Raw genomic sequence first — 17,723 nt, 5'->3', positions numbered from 1 at the left:
ACCCTCACCAAAGAAGATATACAGTATATGCAAATAAGCATATGAAAAGATGCCCCAAGTCGTATATCATCAGGAAAATGCAAATTAAAACAATAGTGAGATACCTCTACACACCTATCAGAATGGCCAAAATCCAGAACATTGATAACACTAAATGCTGGCAAGGATGTGGAGCAACAGGAACACTCATTCATTGCTGGTGGGAAGGCAAAATGGTGTAGCCACTTTGAAAGACAATTTGACAGTTTCTTGAAAAACTAAGCATACTCTTACCACATGACCCAGCAATCTTGTTCCTTCATATTTACCCAAAGGAGGTGAAAACTTATGTCCACAAAAAAAAAAAAAAAAAAAACCTAGAGAAAGATGTTTACAGCAGCCTTACTCATAACTGCCAAAATTTGGAACCAACTAAAATGTCCTTCAGTGGGTGAATGGATAAATAAACAGTGGTACCTGCAGACAATGGAATATTATTCGGCACTAAAAAAAAAGATGAGCTAAAAAGCCAGGAAAACACATGGAAGAATCTTAATGCAGGTTGTTGAGTGAAAAAAGCCAATCTGAAAAGGCTACATACTGTATGATTCCAACTATATGGAATTCTGGAAAAGGCAAAACTATGGAGACAGTAAGAGGGTCACTGGTGTCCAGAGGTTGGAGGGAGCGGGGAGGGATGAAGTAGTAGAGCATGGATGATTTTTAGGGCAGCAAAAATCCTATGTATGATACTATGATGGCAGACACATGTCATTATACACTTATCCAAGCCCATAGAACATACCACACCAAGAATGAATCCTAATGTAAACTATAGACTCTGGGTAATGATGTGTGAATGTACATTGATTTGTAACAAATGTATGATTCTGGTGGGAGATGTTGATAATGGGGGAGGCTATGCACATGTTGGGGCAGAGAGGATACGGTAACTTGATTTTGTTGTGAACCTAAAACTGCTGTAAAGAAAATCTTGAAAAAGAAGGAAGGAAGGAAGGAAGAAGGGAGGGAGGGAGGGAGAGAGGGAAGGGAGGAAGGGAAGGAAGGAAGGGAGAGAGGGAGGACAAACCCATAGATAGTGTTAACAATGGTTTTAATTCTTGTGTGGCCCTAGAAGGTTGTCCAGAGACCCCCACTTGCTGAAGCTGGGCAGGACGTCTTCAGGCACACCCATTCCCTTCTACCACTCCCTGGATATCCCAGATTCTGGCTCCCTATGCCTCCATGGCTGCTGTGGGCAGATCAGAGACTTACAAACTCCTTGTAAGACCAGGCAGAGCATGGAGGTGTGTGCCTAGGCCTCAAGTCAGGGAAGGCAGCCAACCTCTACGGCCAGGAGCTCCCAGGCCGGCATCCCCCATGCAGCGACCCTCCCATCCTCATCACAGGAGCTGGGCCCTGGGGCTGTCAAAAGCCATGCTCTAGGGTCCTGTAGGGACTGAAGCCCACACAGGTATCATCTAGAAGCACACCTAGGCATGGTGACCTTTTTATTAGGAGCTGAACTCCCGCCTCCCCAACTGAAGTCCTAACCCCCAGGACTTCAGAATGTGTGTTTGGAGACTGTATTTGGAGTAGGGCCTTTAAAGATGTATTTAAGGTAAAAATTAGATCATGACAGTGGGCCCTAATTCAATCTGATGGGTGTCCTTCTAATAAGAGATTAAGACACAGACATGCCCAGGGTATGACCGTATGAAGACACAGTGAGAAGACAGGCATCTATAAACCAATAAGAGAGGCCTCAGAAAGAACCTGCTGAAACCTTGATCTCAAACTTCTAACCTCCAGAGCTATGAGAAAATAACACACACACACACACACACACACACACACACACATACACACAGAGCAAGGCTTTATTTATGGCCAGACTTAGGATGGAGGGGTTGCTGACTGAGGTTTACAGAGAGGTGATGCTTTAAGCTGGGCCCTGATGGATGAACAGGAGTCCACTGGACAGACTAAGTATGGAGAGTTACTGTGGGCGTGGGGAAGAGCACGGAAAAGGGAGACAATACTGCCCTCCAGAGCTGCGCTAACTTCAATATGGCAGCACATGGGCTGAGAGGAAGGGTCAGCCAGGGTGAACCTGGAGAGGTGAGCACTTACTATGTATCAGGCTCTGTGCTAAGGAAGTAATTTTCCCATACTGTCTTCACTAAACTTAACAACACCATTCTTCGGATAGGAAAACTGAGGCTCAGAGATTTGAACCCAGACCCAGTCTGACTCCAGGGCCACATTCTTTTTTTCTTTTTTTTTAGACCAAGTCTCGCTCTGTCGCCAGGCTGGAATGCAGAGGCACGATCTATGGACACTGCAACCTTAGCTTCCTGGGTTCAAGCAATTCTCCTGCCTCAGCCTCCCGAGTAGCTGAGATTACAGGTGCAGGCCACCAAGCCCGGCTATTATTTGTATTATTAGTAGAGACGGGGTTTCACCATGTTGGCCAGGCTGGTCTCGAACTCCTGACCTCAAATGATCCACCCGCCTCGGCCTCCCAAAGTGCTGGGATGACAGGCATGAGCCACCAAACCCGGCCCAGGGCCACATTCTTAACCATGAGATTTTCCCCTCCCGTCCAACACCAGAGCCATGGGGGCGTTACCGGCACCCCATCTCCTCTCTTCTCAGGGTGCAAACAGCCCCTCACATGGGCACACGAATCAGGGAAGAAGGGAGCGGAGTTGAACCACACAAGGCAGAGCAGGTGAGCTACAAAGGCACTGCTGCAGGGCCCTGCCGGGAACACAGGAGAAAACACCAGCTGCTCAAACCAGCATCGCTTTTCATCTCCTCAGAAAATGGATGCGCTCCTGGGTCCCCGGAGAGCCCAAAGTTTGGGCTGAAGGCTTTCTGGAAAAAAATTAAAAAGCTCACTGTTGCAGGCGTCTCCACAGTCACCCCGGGTGACGCCTGACACTTCACCGCAGCACTCGCTGACAAGCGTCTTCAAAGGACAGAAATCGGCCGGCTGGCTGGCTTTTCATACAGATGTCATTCATCCTCAGGAAGCACTTTTCCCTGTGCATTGTGAGAGTTATTTTGGTTCGAGGAAGCCAACCCCAGAGCAAATCCAAGAAAGAAAGAAAAGGAAGAGGGAAAGTGGGGAGGGCAACTCTGGCAAAATTAGAAAAAGTGGCATTTGGGTAAACTGCACACAAAACAATCTTTTCCAAGATGATCTTTTTTTGAGATCAAAGATAAAGCGGGGAGAACTATGCAGAACGAAGCAGGTGTGGTGGGCTTGGGGACACGGGAGGGACTTCGCCAGGCTCTGCAGGCCACTTTTTAAAAGTGGGCAAAAGCCATTCCCTGCTGGGCTAGGGTGTGATCGGTGGGGAGGGCAGGTGACTCTTGCTAGAGGGTCGTGATGGGCTGCTCTGAAAAGAATCTGAGGCAGGGGGTGGAACTATTCCACATCTGCTGAAGCTCTGCGCGGGACCTTATTTCTCAGGGTGGTTCAGTGACACGAACATGGCCATGTCACTGCCCAAATGTTCCTTCTTCTGGGATACTCAAATCCCAAGGGCGGTGGATTTCTGCCCAGGCTTGTGTCCTGGCACACCCTATGGCCTCCCTCTGTCCCCTTGTTCTCCACATGATGTTCTTCAAACAACAGGGCACATCCTGCACCAGCCCCGCCTGTCAACACCAGGCCAGGTTGGCAGACATGACTTGTGTCTGATTCACCTTTGGAGAATTCTGGTCACACAGAATGGAGTGGCCAAGAGTTCCTGGAACCTTCCATGGGCAGACATGTTTTGGGGGGTGTTTCTGATTGTAGGTGGCAGAAACTCGGTCTGAACAAGCTTAAACAACCAAATACACAAATAAAAACATGGGTTGGGCTCCTGTAATTAAACGATAAAGACAGAGAATGCCCTCAGGATGATTCAAATCAGGACTCTGTCTCTTAGCCTCTCCCTGCAGGCTGGTTTCACTCTGTCCCCATGAAATTGTCTGAAACCCCGCCTCCAGGCGGCTCTAGACTTCCTTCCTTCAGGCTTCCTTCCTTTCTTCCTTCCCACATCTCAGCTATAGAGGAAACAGAGACTTTCTGCTCCAGCTGAAAAGTACCAGAGAATTCTGATTGGCCCAGCTTAAGTCATGTGACTCTCTGGTGGTCCAATCACTGTAGCCAGAGGGATGGCATACTATGACTGGCAGCTTCCCTGTCTTCCTGGGTTGAGTCACGTGACTGAGCAGAGGTGGAAAGCATGAAGAAAGGTCACTACAGGAATAGCGGTAGGGTGCGGGGCTGCTACCCCAAGTTGTATCTGTGACACGATGGCCTCTGGAGCACCCAAGGGCCAGTCCACCTCCCCAGCCTGACTTCTCCAAGTTGGTTATCATGAGAAGCAGACTCATAACGGCCATTCCAATCACAAACATCCATTGGAGGTGCTCCCTGGAGGACTCACCATGTACCAGGTGCTTGGCCAAGTGCCTTCCATGAATGATCTCACTGGATCCTTAACAGCAACCCTCTGTCATCCCACCTTGCAGTTGGAGAAGCTAATGCTCAGAGAGGGGCAGAGGCTCACTCAAGATCACACAGCTTGTAAAAGGCAGAGCTGGGAGTTGAACTTGATTCCAATGGATTTCAAAGCCAGAGCTCTTCACCTTGACACCATTCTGACCCTCCTCCTTAGAGTAGTCAAGTTCCCCTAGAGCAGAGCAAGGGGATTTACATGCTGGAATACACTGACCATGGGGTGGTGTCCTCTAGCAGAGATACTTTTCACTTGTATAAAGTGAACTCCCCTCACCCCTCACCCAATGGGTGCTTAACAAACGTTGGCTGAACTGGACTCCAGCTCCAGGCAGAGGTAAGGTAGAGAGACTCCCAGGATTTGTTCAGCCTTTGGGCCCTGTGAGTGACAAAGTGGGCCCAGACCCTAGGGTAAGTGAAAACTGTCAGGTCACCAGTGAAGCAGGAGGCTACCAGACCTTCTAAAATAGAATTCTAAAGGAGAAACTAATTTTCATTACATTGAGAAGACTTCAGTGTCCAGTAACATGGAAGACAATATAACCTGAAATGCTCCCACTATAAAATGCCCAGAAATACTGGATAAGTTATAACAGCATCCCTTTAAATATATAGGTCAGTTCTGGAAAAAGTAAGAAATTCCCAAGGGCCAAAACTGAAGAGGGAACTCACTCAGACTGCTAAGTATGTGAACTAATAATTAAGTGCCCTCTGCAATAAAGGAGTGGGGCATGGGATAGGTGCCCATCTTAGTACTGAAGAGGCCTTCACACTCAGCGAGCATGTGGATCAGAACACCTCTGTCCACTAACACTGGAAGAAGACATGCCTTGATCTGTCTCTGCCTTGCCTCTAGTTTGAAAAACCAAAAGGTAGCTTCCCCTGAGAATGTATAACCATAATCCTGCACTCGCATGGGTTTGGAGTTCAAATTGATTGTCCCTTTGGAGTTCTCAGACTTGAGTATGGATCAGAATACCTGGGCAATTTGTTAAAACAGAAACTGCTGGGTCCCACCCCCAGGATTCCTGACTCAGGAGATCTGGGTTGGAGCTCGAGAATTTGCATGTCTAACAAATTTGGGGATGCTGATGCTGCTGGTCCAGGGACTACACTTTGAGAACTACTGTTCTCTGCCAAGAAATTAACTTAAAAATCATTCTCACATGGTAATACTGCTGGACATTAAGCCAAAACAAATACAAAATATTTCTATTAATAACACAGGGGTGGCTGGGTGCGGTGGCTCATGCCTGTAATCCCAGCACTTTGGGAGGCCAAGGCTGGTGGATTACCTGAGGTCAGGAGTTCGAGACCAGCCTGACCAATGTGGTCAAACCCTGTCTCTACTAAAAGTACAAAAACTAGCCAGCCATGGTTATGTGCACCTGTAGTCCCAGCTACTCGGGAGGCTGAGACAGGAGAATTGCTTGAACTCAGGAGAGGCGGAGTTTGCAGTGAGCCGAGATCGCGCCACTGCACTCCAGCCTGGGCAACAGAGCAAGACTCTGTCTCAAACAAACAAACAAACAAACAAAAAACAGGGGTGAGCAAACAGTGACCTGCAGGCCAAATCCCATCGGCCCTGGGTCAAATCCAGCCACACTCATTAGTTCATTTATTATCACTGCTTTTGCACAAAGGCAGAGTTAAGTCGTTGTGTTAGAGACTGTAGTCTGCAAAGTGAAAAATATTTGCTATCTGGATGACTTCTGCACTAAGGTCAATCCTGGTCACACAGAATTCACAGAGACACAAGCCTACCAAAGATGACCTCTCAATCCAAAATTACAAAACACATGGGGAACTGGTTTACAATAAATCAACGGCAACATTAGCAGGATCACACCCAAGAACTTCAGATAATGAAATTATTATACACAGACTATAAAAACAGCAGAGAGTCAGAGTCTACATTTAGCAACTCTTAGGTCTTTAACCAGAAGGAATTATGAGGATGATATTTACTGAGTACTGTATGCCGGGCATTGGGCCCAGTGCTTTATATACTCCAAGTCCTTTCCACATGAAGCCACTCAACATTAGGTAAAAAAGACTGAGGCTCAGAGATGGGTCATTCACTTGACCAGTTTCACAGCAAATATGAGGCAGAGCCAGGATAAAATCCAGGCCTTGGGCTGAAACCCACTTCTAGGCAGTTCCAAATTCTATGCCTCACTTCCACCCCAGAGCAAGGTGCATGATAAAAGTAGGAGCTCTTAACTTGGGGTAAATGGCTAGATTTGGGGGAATCTTGCAACTCCCTGAAACTACATGCAAAATGCTAAGTCTCCATCATATTTCTAAAAAGAAGATCCATAGCTTTCATCAGATTCTCAAAATCAAAGCCCTGAGATAGCCAGACTCAAATCCAGGCCTCCTCTCCATGCTAGACCAGAATCATATTAATGGTGAACATTTCTTGTGCATGATGCCAACTGACACCACTTGAATGTTATAAGCATATGTTTAAATCCCGTGACAGCCCTACGAGGAAGTTATTTTATCCCCATTTTACAAATGAGAAAACTGAGGCCACAGAGGGTTCAGGTAACTTGCCTGAAATCCCACAATTAGCAGGTGGTTGAACAGGGAACCCAGAGTCAAACCCTCTCACCTGCACACTTCTCACCTGCCACATCGCCTCCTGCTGCCGGTGGTAACCAGCTCTTTGATTCTGAATCCAATCATTTGTCTCTACAAGCTTGGAAGGCGCAGGGTCTTTCCTGCCCACTCCTAAGCCATTTGCACACACACAAGAAACATGAGGCTCCTTCTGCCTTGATTTTGGGGTGAAGCCCCTTTCTTGATCCCAACGTCCATGTCCAAAGAACATTTCCAAGGCCAGCCAGACAGGAGGCAGATATTTCCCACAGAACATTCATTCCCCTGTCCCCACCACCTTGCTGGGTGCATGTCCAGACACCAGCTACCTACTTGGCTGGTGCCTCGCTCCTCGACAGCATAAACACACATTTACCCAATTTTTCACAATGAGCAATATTTACTCAACAGCCCAGAATGGCTCATATGGAACTATTAAACCCCATTGCCTCCGTCTGCAGCTCGGAGTGCAATAATGAATCAGTATTTTGGAGCGATTACGATGCTAATAAGAATGTGTGAGGCACAGAATAATGCTATGCAGAGGCGGCCGCCAAATCCCCCGGACTCGCTGCCTCCCTTCCTCTGGGAATTTTACCCTTCCAGCAGCCAGCCTGCCTGAGAACCCCCAGCCCCCAAGGCACGCCCTGCTGGAGTTACTAGAGCACCAGACAGATCTAAAATGGAAGCCCACCGTATCTCAAAGTGCAGGCCCCATGAGGCCAACCTTTGCCGGGGCTGTGGGAGGCGATGGTGCTGCCTCGCGACGTCCCAAAGGCCCCAGAGCCACCTATGCTGGTTGGGACCTGGAGCTCTAGCATAGCGTCTCACATGCTCACACACACACAGATACTGGAGGAAAAAAAAAATACTCATTCCCTCAGGCTGCACGCCTGGAGCAATGTTGGATTGCGGGGTGGCGGGGGGGAGGGGGTGTTTGCTTGTTGTTGTTTTTTTTGGATCCTTCTCTTTTTCACAAGCCCCTAGGTAAATAATACATGGCAGAAAAGAAGCCTGTATTTGAATGTGGTGAGGACCACCCTCAACCCCCTCCTCATCTGCCCAGGGAAATTGCTTTATTCTTGTGCCAACCTTGGCCTCCTCATTCCAGAGACTGGGGAACTTTCTGGATGCCCAGGGAGGCCAGACATGCAGACTTGGGCCAGAGGATGGTGGAGGGAACAGCTAAGCCTCCTTGTCTGGCCAGGTCTCCCAGCCCAGGCTCTTCTCTTCCTCAAACCCCTTCAATCCTCCTCCTCTTCCGTCCCCTCCCATTCATGATAACGACCTCAGCAGGGCCTACAAGGCTCATGGGACCCTGCCCTATCCCCTGCTTCTCAGCCACATCCTGCCTATCTGCCCCTCACCGTGCACTCCAGCCACACTGCCCACCTTTCACTTGCTGGAGCCAGAGGTACGGTCTCCCACCCCAGGGCCTTCGCACATCCCGCTCCTACCCTCTAACTGGACTACCATGGCCCTCCTCACTGGGCTAACTCAGGAGTCCTTCCCTGACTTCCAGAATAAAGCTGGTCCCTGTAATATGGTCTCATCATTCCTAGCTCATTTCCTCTGCAGCCCTTAGCTGGGCTTGCAACTTCAAATGTGTGATTATTTGATTAATGTGAGTCTCTTCAGGGATTTGATTTCTAAACACCACAGAGACCAACAGCACCTCGAGAGCAGAGAGCATGTCTGTTTTCATCACCAGGGCATCTCCGGCACGTGGCCTGGGCCCAGGCCCACAGTAGGTGCTGAGATAAATACTTGTTGAATGGATGACTCCCCTCGCTCGAGCCGTCTCCCAGCTCTGCTTCCCCAGTGACAGCTGCCTTTTCTGTGAATGGGGCCACACAGCTTTTCAAGCCTTTTTTACATGACATCATTTTATCTGCCGTAAAGTGCAATGTTCATAGTACAAGCCCCGGATAAATATTTAATCAAAATAAAATGCTCGTGGACCCTCAACCAGGAGGACGGCCCTATGCACTCCCTTTGGTGTAGATGAGTGAGCGTGTGTGAGTGTGTGTTCGTGTGCACACATACACATCTATCTCTACACAAGGTGTCCCCAACAGAAACGTGCATGCCACACAGGCAGAAAAGTACCTACATGGGAAGGTGCCACCCACATTCATTCCGCAAGGATTAAGTGAGCACCCAGTATACACTAAGCATGGCAGACCCGCCGGTGGCTATAGCAGAAGCGCTAACATGGATTGGGCACTTACTCCGTGCTAGAACAGTCCTGGGTTACATGCTTCAGACAAATTCACTCATCTAACCCTGCCGACACTCCCTGTGAGTAAGGCTGCGAGGCAACCTACTTCACAGGCGAGGAAGCTGAGGCACAGATGGAGTGCACGCACTGAAGTCTTATTGGCAGGGGCAGAATTTGAACCTGACTGTGCCTGACTCTAAAGCCTGGTGTTTGGCCATGAGGCGCCCCCCACATCCCTGCCTGCTGAGAACAAGGCCAAGTACATAAAACTGGAAGCACAGTGTTTCCAACACAGCAGAAGAAAGAAAACAACGACAAAAAACCCAGAGATGCCCAGGGCCAGGGCCAGGCTGAGGGGAGAGTGACCCACTCACTTCACAGAACATCAGGCAGGTAAAACCCTTGTCCGAAAGATAGCAAAATGATGCGGAGAATGCTAATGTGGGTATAAGTGGAAAGACGGTGATGTAAAGTTGGATGTACTTAGGCAGGCAAAGCAGGGTGCAGACAGAAACACACGCCATGCCAAAGGGTGTTCTTCCAGTCTCCTTCTTCCTCTTTTCTCTATTTGTAAAACCCTCTGATAATGGGGCGACTTTGTCTTCCATAATACAAAATTACTTTTAAAAAGCCCTTCTTTTACTTGCGGTCGTGGGATTCCCCGAAAACCCTTCTACAGCCCATGCTTCCCTCCTCCTCCCCCATCCCGAAAAGCTTTTCTCAGCGGCTCTCCTCGTTGTCCCATAGTGACTCAAACAGGAATAAAAATAGGAAGAAAGGAGAGCAAAGGATGCCATGGACTGCGGTGTGCATGGGTCCGGGGTTGTAGCTCAGGAAGCCAGGCATCCACCTTGCTCTGTGTGTGTGTGTGTGCGCGCGTGTGTGCGTGTGCACATGCATGCACACATCTGGGGACAGCTTGGGCCTGCAGAGACTCACTGATCAGGGGCTGGCCTCTGCAGGCCCACAGCCATGAGGGGAAGCCTCCCATGAACAGCTCCAAGGAAGCAGGGGGTGGGCAGCAGGGTCAGCTGGAGGTCCTGGCATCCCAAGGCTGGGAGGTGGCAGGTGTCACTGCTTCCTTTCTGAAGGCCTCACGCCCCTCTTGGAGGGACGATAACTGTGTCACGTCCCTTCATCTTTGTCCCTGGCACTTGGCCTTCCAGAGGATGAAGCTGACAACAGAGTAGAAGGAAGAGGGGGCTAAGGCTTCCCTTTCTGCTTCCTGAGGGTGGCCGCAATGGCCTAACTTTTCCCTTGGCCCTTAGAGAAGGGACTTTGTTTAGTCCTTACTTCCTAGAGGCTGTCAGCTCCAACAGAACCTTCCAGAGCTACAGGCTGGGCCGGGCTGGGCCTGAGGGAAACGGAGTTTGCTCGTCTCAGTATCTGCAAACCAGATAGAACCGCTGCTTCCTGCTGGGTTCCAGCAAGTTAAGGAGTGAGATCCCTGCTTCCCAAAACTCCGGCCCATCTGTGGGCATTTATTGAGCCTCTAATATGTGCCAAACTCTGTGCTTGTGACAAGAGTCAAGAAGACAGATACAAATGCTGCCCTCATGGGTCTTAAAAAGACTAGCCAAGGAACCCCAATCAACTATGATGTGCATTATTATGGGGGAGCCCCCTAATCCAGCCAGGAGGTTCAGGAGAGCCTCCCAGATTAGACATGAAAGACGAGACGTGTGTCCGTTTGTACAGTGATTTTAAAAAGGGAGTTCCAGGCAGGGAGACCAGGATATGCCAAGTCTGGAGGTAAGACAGCATAAGGCATTTGAAGGCTGGGTAATAATTTAACCCTGGCTGGGGGATTTGGGGACGAGGAAGTTTATAAGAGATGACATGGTGGGATTGGATGAGGGTGAGGGGAGGTGCTCACGACCAGCCTCATAAGGTACAACTTTGGACTCTGTCCCATAAACAATAGGGAGCCACTGAAAGCTTTTCAGTTGGGGAGAGGGTGTGGGGTCATGATTCGGTTTCAATAAAGATCTCTCACAGCAGAGTTCAGGGTCCAAAACTCTTGGTTTTAACCAAGAGAATCAAGAAAGGACATTGCCACAAGACCTAACAGAAGTCACTGCCACCTCCCTGCCACTATTTCCCAGGAGTGCCTTCTAAATGGAGCCCTGGACCTGCTGGAAAGACCATGTGAGTCGGGATCCCAAGGTGGGGGGGGCGGGGAAGGGGGCTTCCCCAGAGGTCAGGGCTAAGTCTGGTAGGGGTAAGCTGGGGAGAAAGGGGCCCATGCTCTCCCCAACACCTCCCTCACTGCCCCCACCCTCGGCATCCCAGCCAGGACTGAGGACCCCCCACGACCACCTTCTCCTTGGTAGCACCCCTTCTACATCACCCTCCCCTCCTCCAATATCTAAGGGGCGCTATCTTTAGAAAACAATCCCACCTCCTCACCATGGCCTCAAGGTGATCTGGCTCCTGCCACCCTGCCCCCACTTCATCTCCCACCTCCCCACCTCTAGGATACAGAAAGCTGACCCTGGGTGGGGGGACCCAGGAAAGTCAGAAGAGTCACATGCCCCATTTGGAAGGTGAGGGAAACTGAGGCATCAATGGGGCCCTCATAGAAAACAAAATGGTCCAGGAATCAGGCAGTAGTCCTGCTCCCCTCACTGGGAGTTGGCCTGGCTATCTCTGCCAAGAAGCCCCTCGCTGGGGCCAGGGGGGACCTAGCCTTATCAAGGACATTTGGGCGATATGGTTATTTCTACCCAGTTTGCTTTGTGTGGAGTCTGCACATTTTTTCAGAGACTGGGCCCAATTGCAGAATGGAAACGTAACCCTCCTCCCTTCCCACCTCCCCTAGAAGCCCTGCAAAGAGGGGCCCCCTCCAGCTGACCAGTGTGGCAGGTGCCACTGTCAGAGGCATTTGAACCAGAGCGACTCCATTTTGAGCGAGGGCTGGAAAATGAGACTGGGACCTGCTGGGCTGCATCCTCAGAAAGTTCAGCATTCCGAGCCTCTACATGTTTACAGTTAAGGGAACAAATTAATAATGTTTACTAAACACACCCAGACTTGGGAGTGTCCAGATATCCCAATATTTGGAGAACAAAGGGATTCCTAATTTTGCTTTAAAGATAACAATATTGATTATTGCAAAATATAGTAATTAAGAAAATTAATCCTTTATCACAAACCCTTGTCACAGAGCATATCTCCCCATATATACGAGTATTGTACCTAGGTTGGATGTGTTCCTCCTCTTATTTTCAGGAACGTCCTACTCTGTCTATGGAGTAGCTGTTCTTTCACCATTTTACTTTCTTAATAAACTTGCTTTCACTTTGCACTGCGGTCTCTCCCTGAATTCTTTCTTGCATGAGATCTTGGGATCTCGCTCGGGACCCCTTTCCTGTAACACCACTATCTGCAAGGATGCACTAAAACGTCTCCTTGGGCCCCACCCTTTCAGCCACCCTCCAGCTTCTCCTGTACCTGAGATGAGAGAATTGTTCCCTCTCTGTCTCTCTCTCTCTCTCTCTCTCTGTCTCTTCAGTGTTCTCCCTTCCTCCCCAGCCAGGGAAATGGGGGTAAAAATCTCCCAAGATCCCCAATTTAAAGTAAAGTCAGATCCTTCTCTCTTCCCTTTCCTCACTACCTAATAATCACACTTGTGTGAAGTTGATGCTCTACATAACGAAGAGAGAGGCCTCCTTGGAGAGGGTACAATCAGACAATTTTTAAGATCATGGAGCATTAGACCATTCCCAACTGGGTTTACTAATCAAACAGCCAAATCCTTCATAACCAGCCAATCCCTACAGGGCAATTAAATCCTTCCCCTTTAAAACACTTGCCACACTGTCTGGGGACAGAAAGAAAAATTTGCAAAATTCATTTGATAAATTAGCCAGGGAAAAGAAAGGAGTGAATCAAGCTTTGTTCTTTTCATTTTTTTAAATTATGGAATTCACAATGCCTGAATAATGTTTAATAAGAACTATGAAAATTCCTAACAGTATTACAACACAACACAAAAGAATTAACCTGGTTACCGTGAAAAATTGCATATTTAATTAAGAACAGAGAGTTCAAAACTATCCAGAGATTTCAAAAGTGCTGTTGCCTGAGGGGCCAAATTACATGCTTCCAGGGCTGCTAACGGAGTTAGCGCGTTCAGTCATTACCCAGGCGTCCCCATTAAGTGACTCTGGGCAGATGACATCAAATTCATTTCAAAAGCACCAGGAACTGAAGCATTCACTTGGGTAGTTTAAGGGAAAGCAACTATCCTGCTGGCAGAAATCAGACCCCTTGTTGATAAAGGCAATAATTAAAGAATAATGTTAATTAGCTGCTTTTATTTGAAGAAAAGTACGGTAGTTGGAGTGCTTCCAGGCTGTTGAGGTGGGAGTCACTCTTTCTGGCAGAAGGGGAGGCTGCTGGCAGAAGTGGGGAGCGAGGGGCCCACAGGAAGATGGTGGAGGCTGGGGCAGGGAGCAAGATGGGGCCCGTGTAAGGAGGCCTGGGTCCCCACGTTGGAATCGGCCTGGTCACCCTGAGGCCCTCAAGAGGGCAGCTTGGAAAGCAAGGAAAGATGGTGCTGTCAGCATCTAAGGCCCTGTCACTGGCAGGCCCACTTCCATCATGGCAGACAAAGCCAGATCTTCAGTGGCCACTTCCTGTCACACCCACTCCACTCCACTCACATAGCCGTCTCTGTCCCACTAACTTCCCTCACATGATCTCCTGCCACACCCATTCCCCTCACACAACCTCCTGTAATATCCACTCCAGCTTGGTCACTTCCTGTCATACTCCCCCACACAATTTCTTGTCACACTTACTCGCTACTGGCCCACCTCCTATCACACCTACTGCAGCTCAGGCCATTTCCTGTCATACTTACTCTCTTCACACAACCTCCTGTCACAACCATTCCAGCCTGGCCACTTCCTGTCACACTCACTCCCTACTTGGCCACTTCCTGTCACACTCACTCCCCCACACAATCTCCTGTCACACTGAATTCCCTCACACAACCTGTCACAACCATTCCAGCTTGGCCACTTCTTGTTACACTCACTCCCCCACACATCCTCCTGTCACACCCACTCCCTACTTGGCTACTTCCTGTCACACCCACTCACCTCACACAACCTCCTGTCACATCTACTCTCCTGCTCAGCCACTTCCTGCCACACTGACTCCCTTTACAGCCTGTCACAACCAGCCTGAGTCACCTGAATCATCACCACCATCACCCTCACTGTAGCCAACTGTCTTTTCTAAAGATGGCTGGCATAATATCCCTCGCCACCCAGGCTTCCTGCAAGGTGACCTTGACAATCCTTCCACCCAGTGGTGGGATCTACGTCCTCCTCCCTTTGAACCTTTGAACCTGGGCCCACCTTTGTTACTGCCCCAACCAGCAGAGTAGATGGAAGTGATACTAGCAACTTGCAAGGCGAGAGCATGAAAACACCTTCACTTCTACCGGGCTCTCTCAAGATGTTCCCTCTCGGAACCCAGCCACCATGCTGTGAGGAAGCCCAAAGGAGCCCACACAGAGAGACCCTGCAGATAGGCCATAAACTGGGGTTCCCACAGGTAGCTGAGGTTCCAGCCAACAGCCAGCGTCAATTGCCAGATGTGGGAGTTGTCAAATTACCCGCAAATGTTGAATCTGCCCAGATGAAGCCCCAGGTATCATGGAGTGGGGACAAGCTGATCCAACTGGGCTCCGTCCTAATTCCAGCCCACAGAATCAGGTATACAAGAGTTGTTTCTGTCCACTAAGTTTGGGGTGGCTTGCTACCCAGCAACAAATGACTGCTGCGTTTACAGAGACACATGCAGTCACACATGTTAAGAACAGTCCTCATCTCTAGCATCCTCCCTCCCGGACAGATCCATCCAAGAGGCCGGCATGAGAAATGCATCCATGGATCTGTCCACCAGTGACAAGAACACCCAAAGAAAGCCACAAATGGCCTCCGCCTTTTGCCTCGGATCTCAACAGCCCCCCAGGTCTCCAGGGGCACAGCAAACGATCTAGCCGTGGAGGGGAAAGAACGCAGGAAGCCCCGTGTTACAGAAGATAACACTGAGAGCCACGCGGCTAAGTGGCCTGCTCAGGACCATGGCTGCTTCACGGCAGAGCTAGGCTGCGATCAGCCTGACTCCCAGCGAAGTGGTTTGATTCTCATTAGCAAGGTGCCGAATTAGGGCAGCTCATCAATACATCCCATAGAAACAAATTATCCTCTGGCTCAAGCCTACTTACCTGTAGGGTGGCTGGGCCAGCCCTAACCTTCTAGGGGTGCCATCCTGGGCAGGGGACAGGAAACGTGCGCCGATGGGACCGCTGGGGCAGTCGGGCAAGCTCCGGGGGCTGGGGGAAGGGAGGCCGCCTTCCTCAGGTGCCCCACCTTGGGGGCCAGGTGGGAGGCAGGAGCTGGGCCTTGGTTTCTCTCCTCGCCCCCTCCAGGGAGGCAGACGGCCTCAGCAGGCCTCACCCACTGTGATATGCCAAGATGCTCTGCTCTGCTCGGAGAATAATTTTTTTCCAGAGATGAATTTCACAAAGTAGGCCAAGTGCCATGGGACCAACCCCCTTGCTCGCGGAGGCTGAAGAGGATGTCCTCCGAGGGCCGGGGCCGCCTCAGAGCGACTTCCAGGCTGCTGGCCCAAGGGTCCCAGGGTCCAGCTACCCCAGGATAGGAAGGACAGGAAATCGGCCTCATCCCCCAGTGTCTGCTGCTATGGTGACCAGCTCTGACGGTGGCCCCTGGGACTCTGACATCCCTGATGCTTGTCCCAGTAATTCGGGCCCAGGCCCCTACTCCTGCCAGACAACATGGTCCACCAACAGCCACCCACCATCACATTAGGCCTTTATGAGGCCAGTCTGCACATACAGCAACTTCTGGGGAGAAAAGAGGGAACCTGGACATGTAGTAGCCCTGTCCCAATGATACACAGTCTCTGCTTTGCATAGTAAAGAGAAATAACAAGAGACAGGAGAGCGTACGAACATGGACTGCGGAGTCAGACTGCCTGGCTCTGCTGTGTGGCCTTGCACAAGTCACTTAACCTTTCTGTGCCTCAGCTTCCTCCTCTGCCAAATGGGAATATTAAGAGTGTCTAGGGCCGGGTGTGGTGGCTCATGCCTGTAATCCCAGCACTTTGGGAGGCTGAGAGAGGCAGATCGCCTGAGGTTGGGAGTTCAAGACCAGCCTGGCCAACATGGTGAAACTTCGTCTCTACTAAAAATACAAAAATTAGGCGGGTGTGGTGGTGCGCACCTGTAGTCCTAGCTACTCGGGAGGCTGATATGAGAGAATCTCTTGAACCCGGGAGGCAGAGGCTGCAGTGAGCCAAGATCAAACCACTGCACTCCAGCCTCGGTGACAGAGTGAGACTCCATCTCAAAAAAGAATGTCTACACCATAGAATTGTTATGGGAATTAAACCACTAAATGATGGTATTTAGAAAGTACTTAGAGTCACATAGCCACCCTTGGCAAGTGCTTGTTAAACTAGAAATAAATAAAAATAAAATTTAAAAAAAATTAAAAAAGCTCTTCTGAGCTGCTCTCATCCCTGAAAGGTCTTGTAAATTCTGCCCGTTATCTGGAATGGCTATACTGAGGCCAAAGAAGGCAGAGTCACCTCCACACCAGTCACAAAGTCGACACAGCTAATGCCTAGGGTGAGGTTGCTATTATAACTCACATGCTTATATGAGGGCCACACTGAAAGCTGCACAGGGAGGGCTGGGCTCAGCAGAGGTTTTGCAAAATGGGAAACCCACACCCCCAGAACCCAGCCCCATGTGAAATGCAGGCCCAGGGACGCCAGCTCTCGCACTGAAGAGAAAGCCAGGAATCTGTTTTTTGTTTTTGTTTTTGTTTTTCTTTTGAGATGGAGTATTGCTCTGTCGCCCAGGCTGGAGTGCAGTGGTGCGATCTCGACTCATTGCAACCTCCATCTCCTGGGTTCAAGCAATTCTCCTGCCTCAGCCTCCTGAGTAGCTGGGATTACAGGCGTGTGCCACCATGCCTGGCTACTTTTTTGTATTTTTAGTAGAGACAGGTTTTGCCATGTTGGCCAGGCTGGTCTCGAACTCCTGACCTCAGGTGATCCACCTACCGTCGCCTCCCAAAGTGTTAGGATTACAGGCGTGAGCCACTGCGCCCAGCTCTGAGTTTTTAAAAGGTGACCTCTGATCAGGCCATCAGGTATTCCGTGTTTACCAATCACCATGCCAAGTACTGTAGCTTTAATGTATGGTAACAAGTTCACCATCTGATAGGGGAGACCAACAAGGAACTGGGGAATCATCTGGAAACATGGAAAGCAGCCCAGGCCAGGGATATCCAAGTGAGATGTAAAAGAAGACATCCAACCCAGTGCAGAGTCAGGGAAAGAGGGCCGGGG

General features: G+C 49.7%; 1 protein-coding gene across 5 annotated transcripts in view; it reads right to left on the bottom strand.

Moving 5' to 3' along the window:
- The window catches only part of CUX2 (cut like homeobox 2), a 316,815-nt gene that overhangs the window by 279,541 nt on the left and 19,551 nt on the right, over positions 1 to 17,723 (bottom strand). The window lies entirely within an intron of this gene.

This window comes from Pongo abelii, chromosome 10 (genome assembly GCF_028885655.2).
Source record: "Pongo abelii isolate AG06213 chromosome 10, NHGRI_mPonAbe1-v2.0_pri, whole genome shotgun sequence".
NCBI classification, from domain to species: Eukaryota; Metazoa; Chordata; class Mammalia; order Primates; family Hominidae; genus Pongo; species Pongo abelii.
The sequence above is the reverse complement of the archived record's forward strand: the minus strand, read 5'-3'. Positions and strand labels throughout refer to the sequence as shown.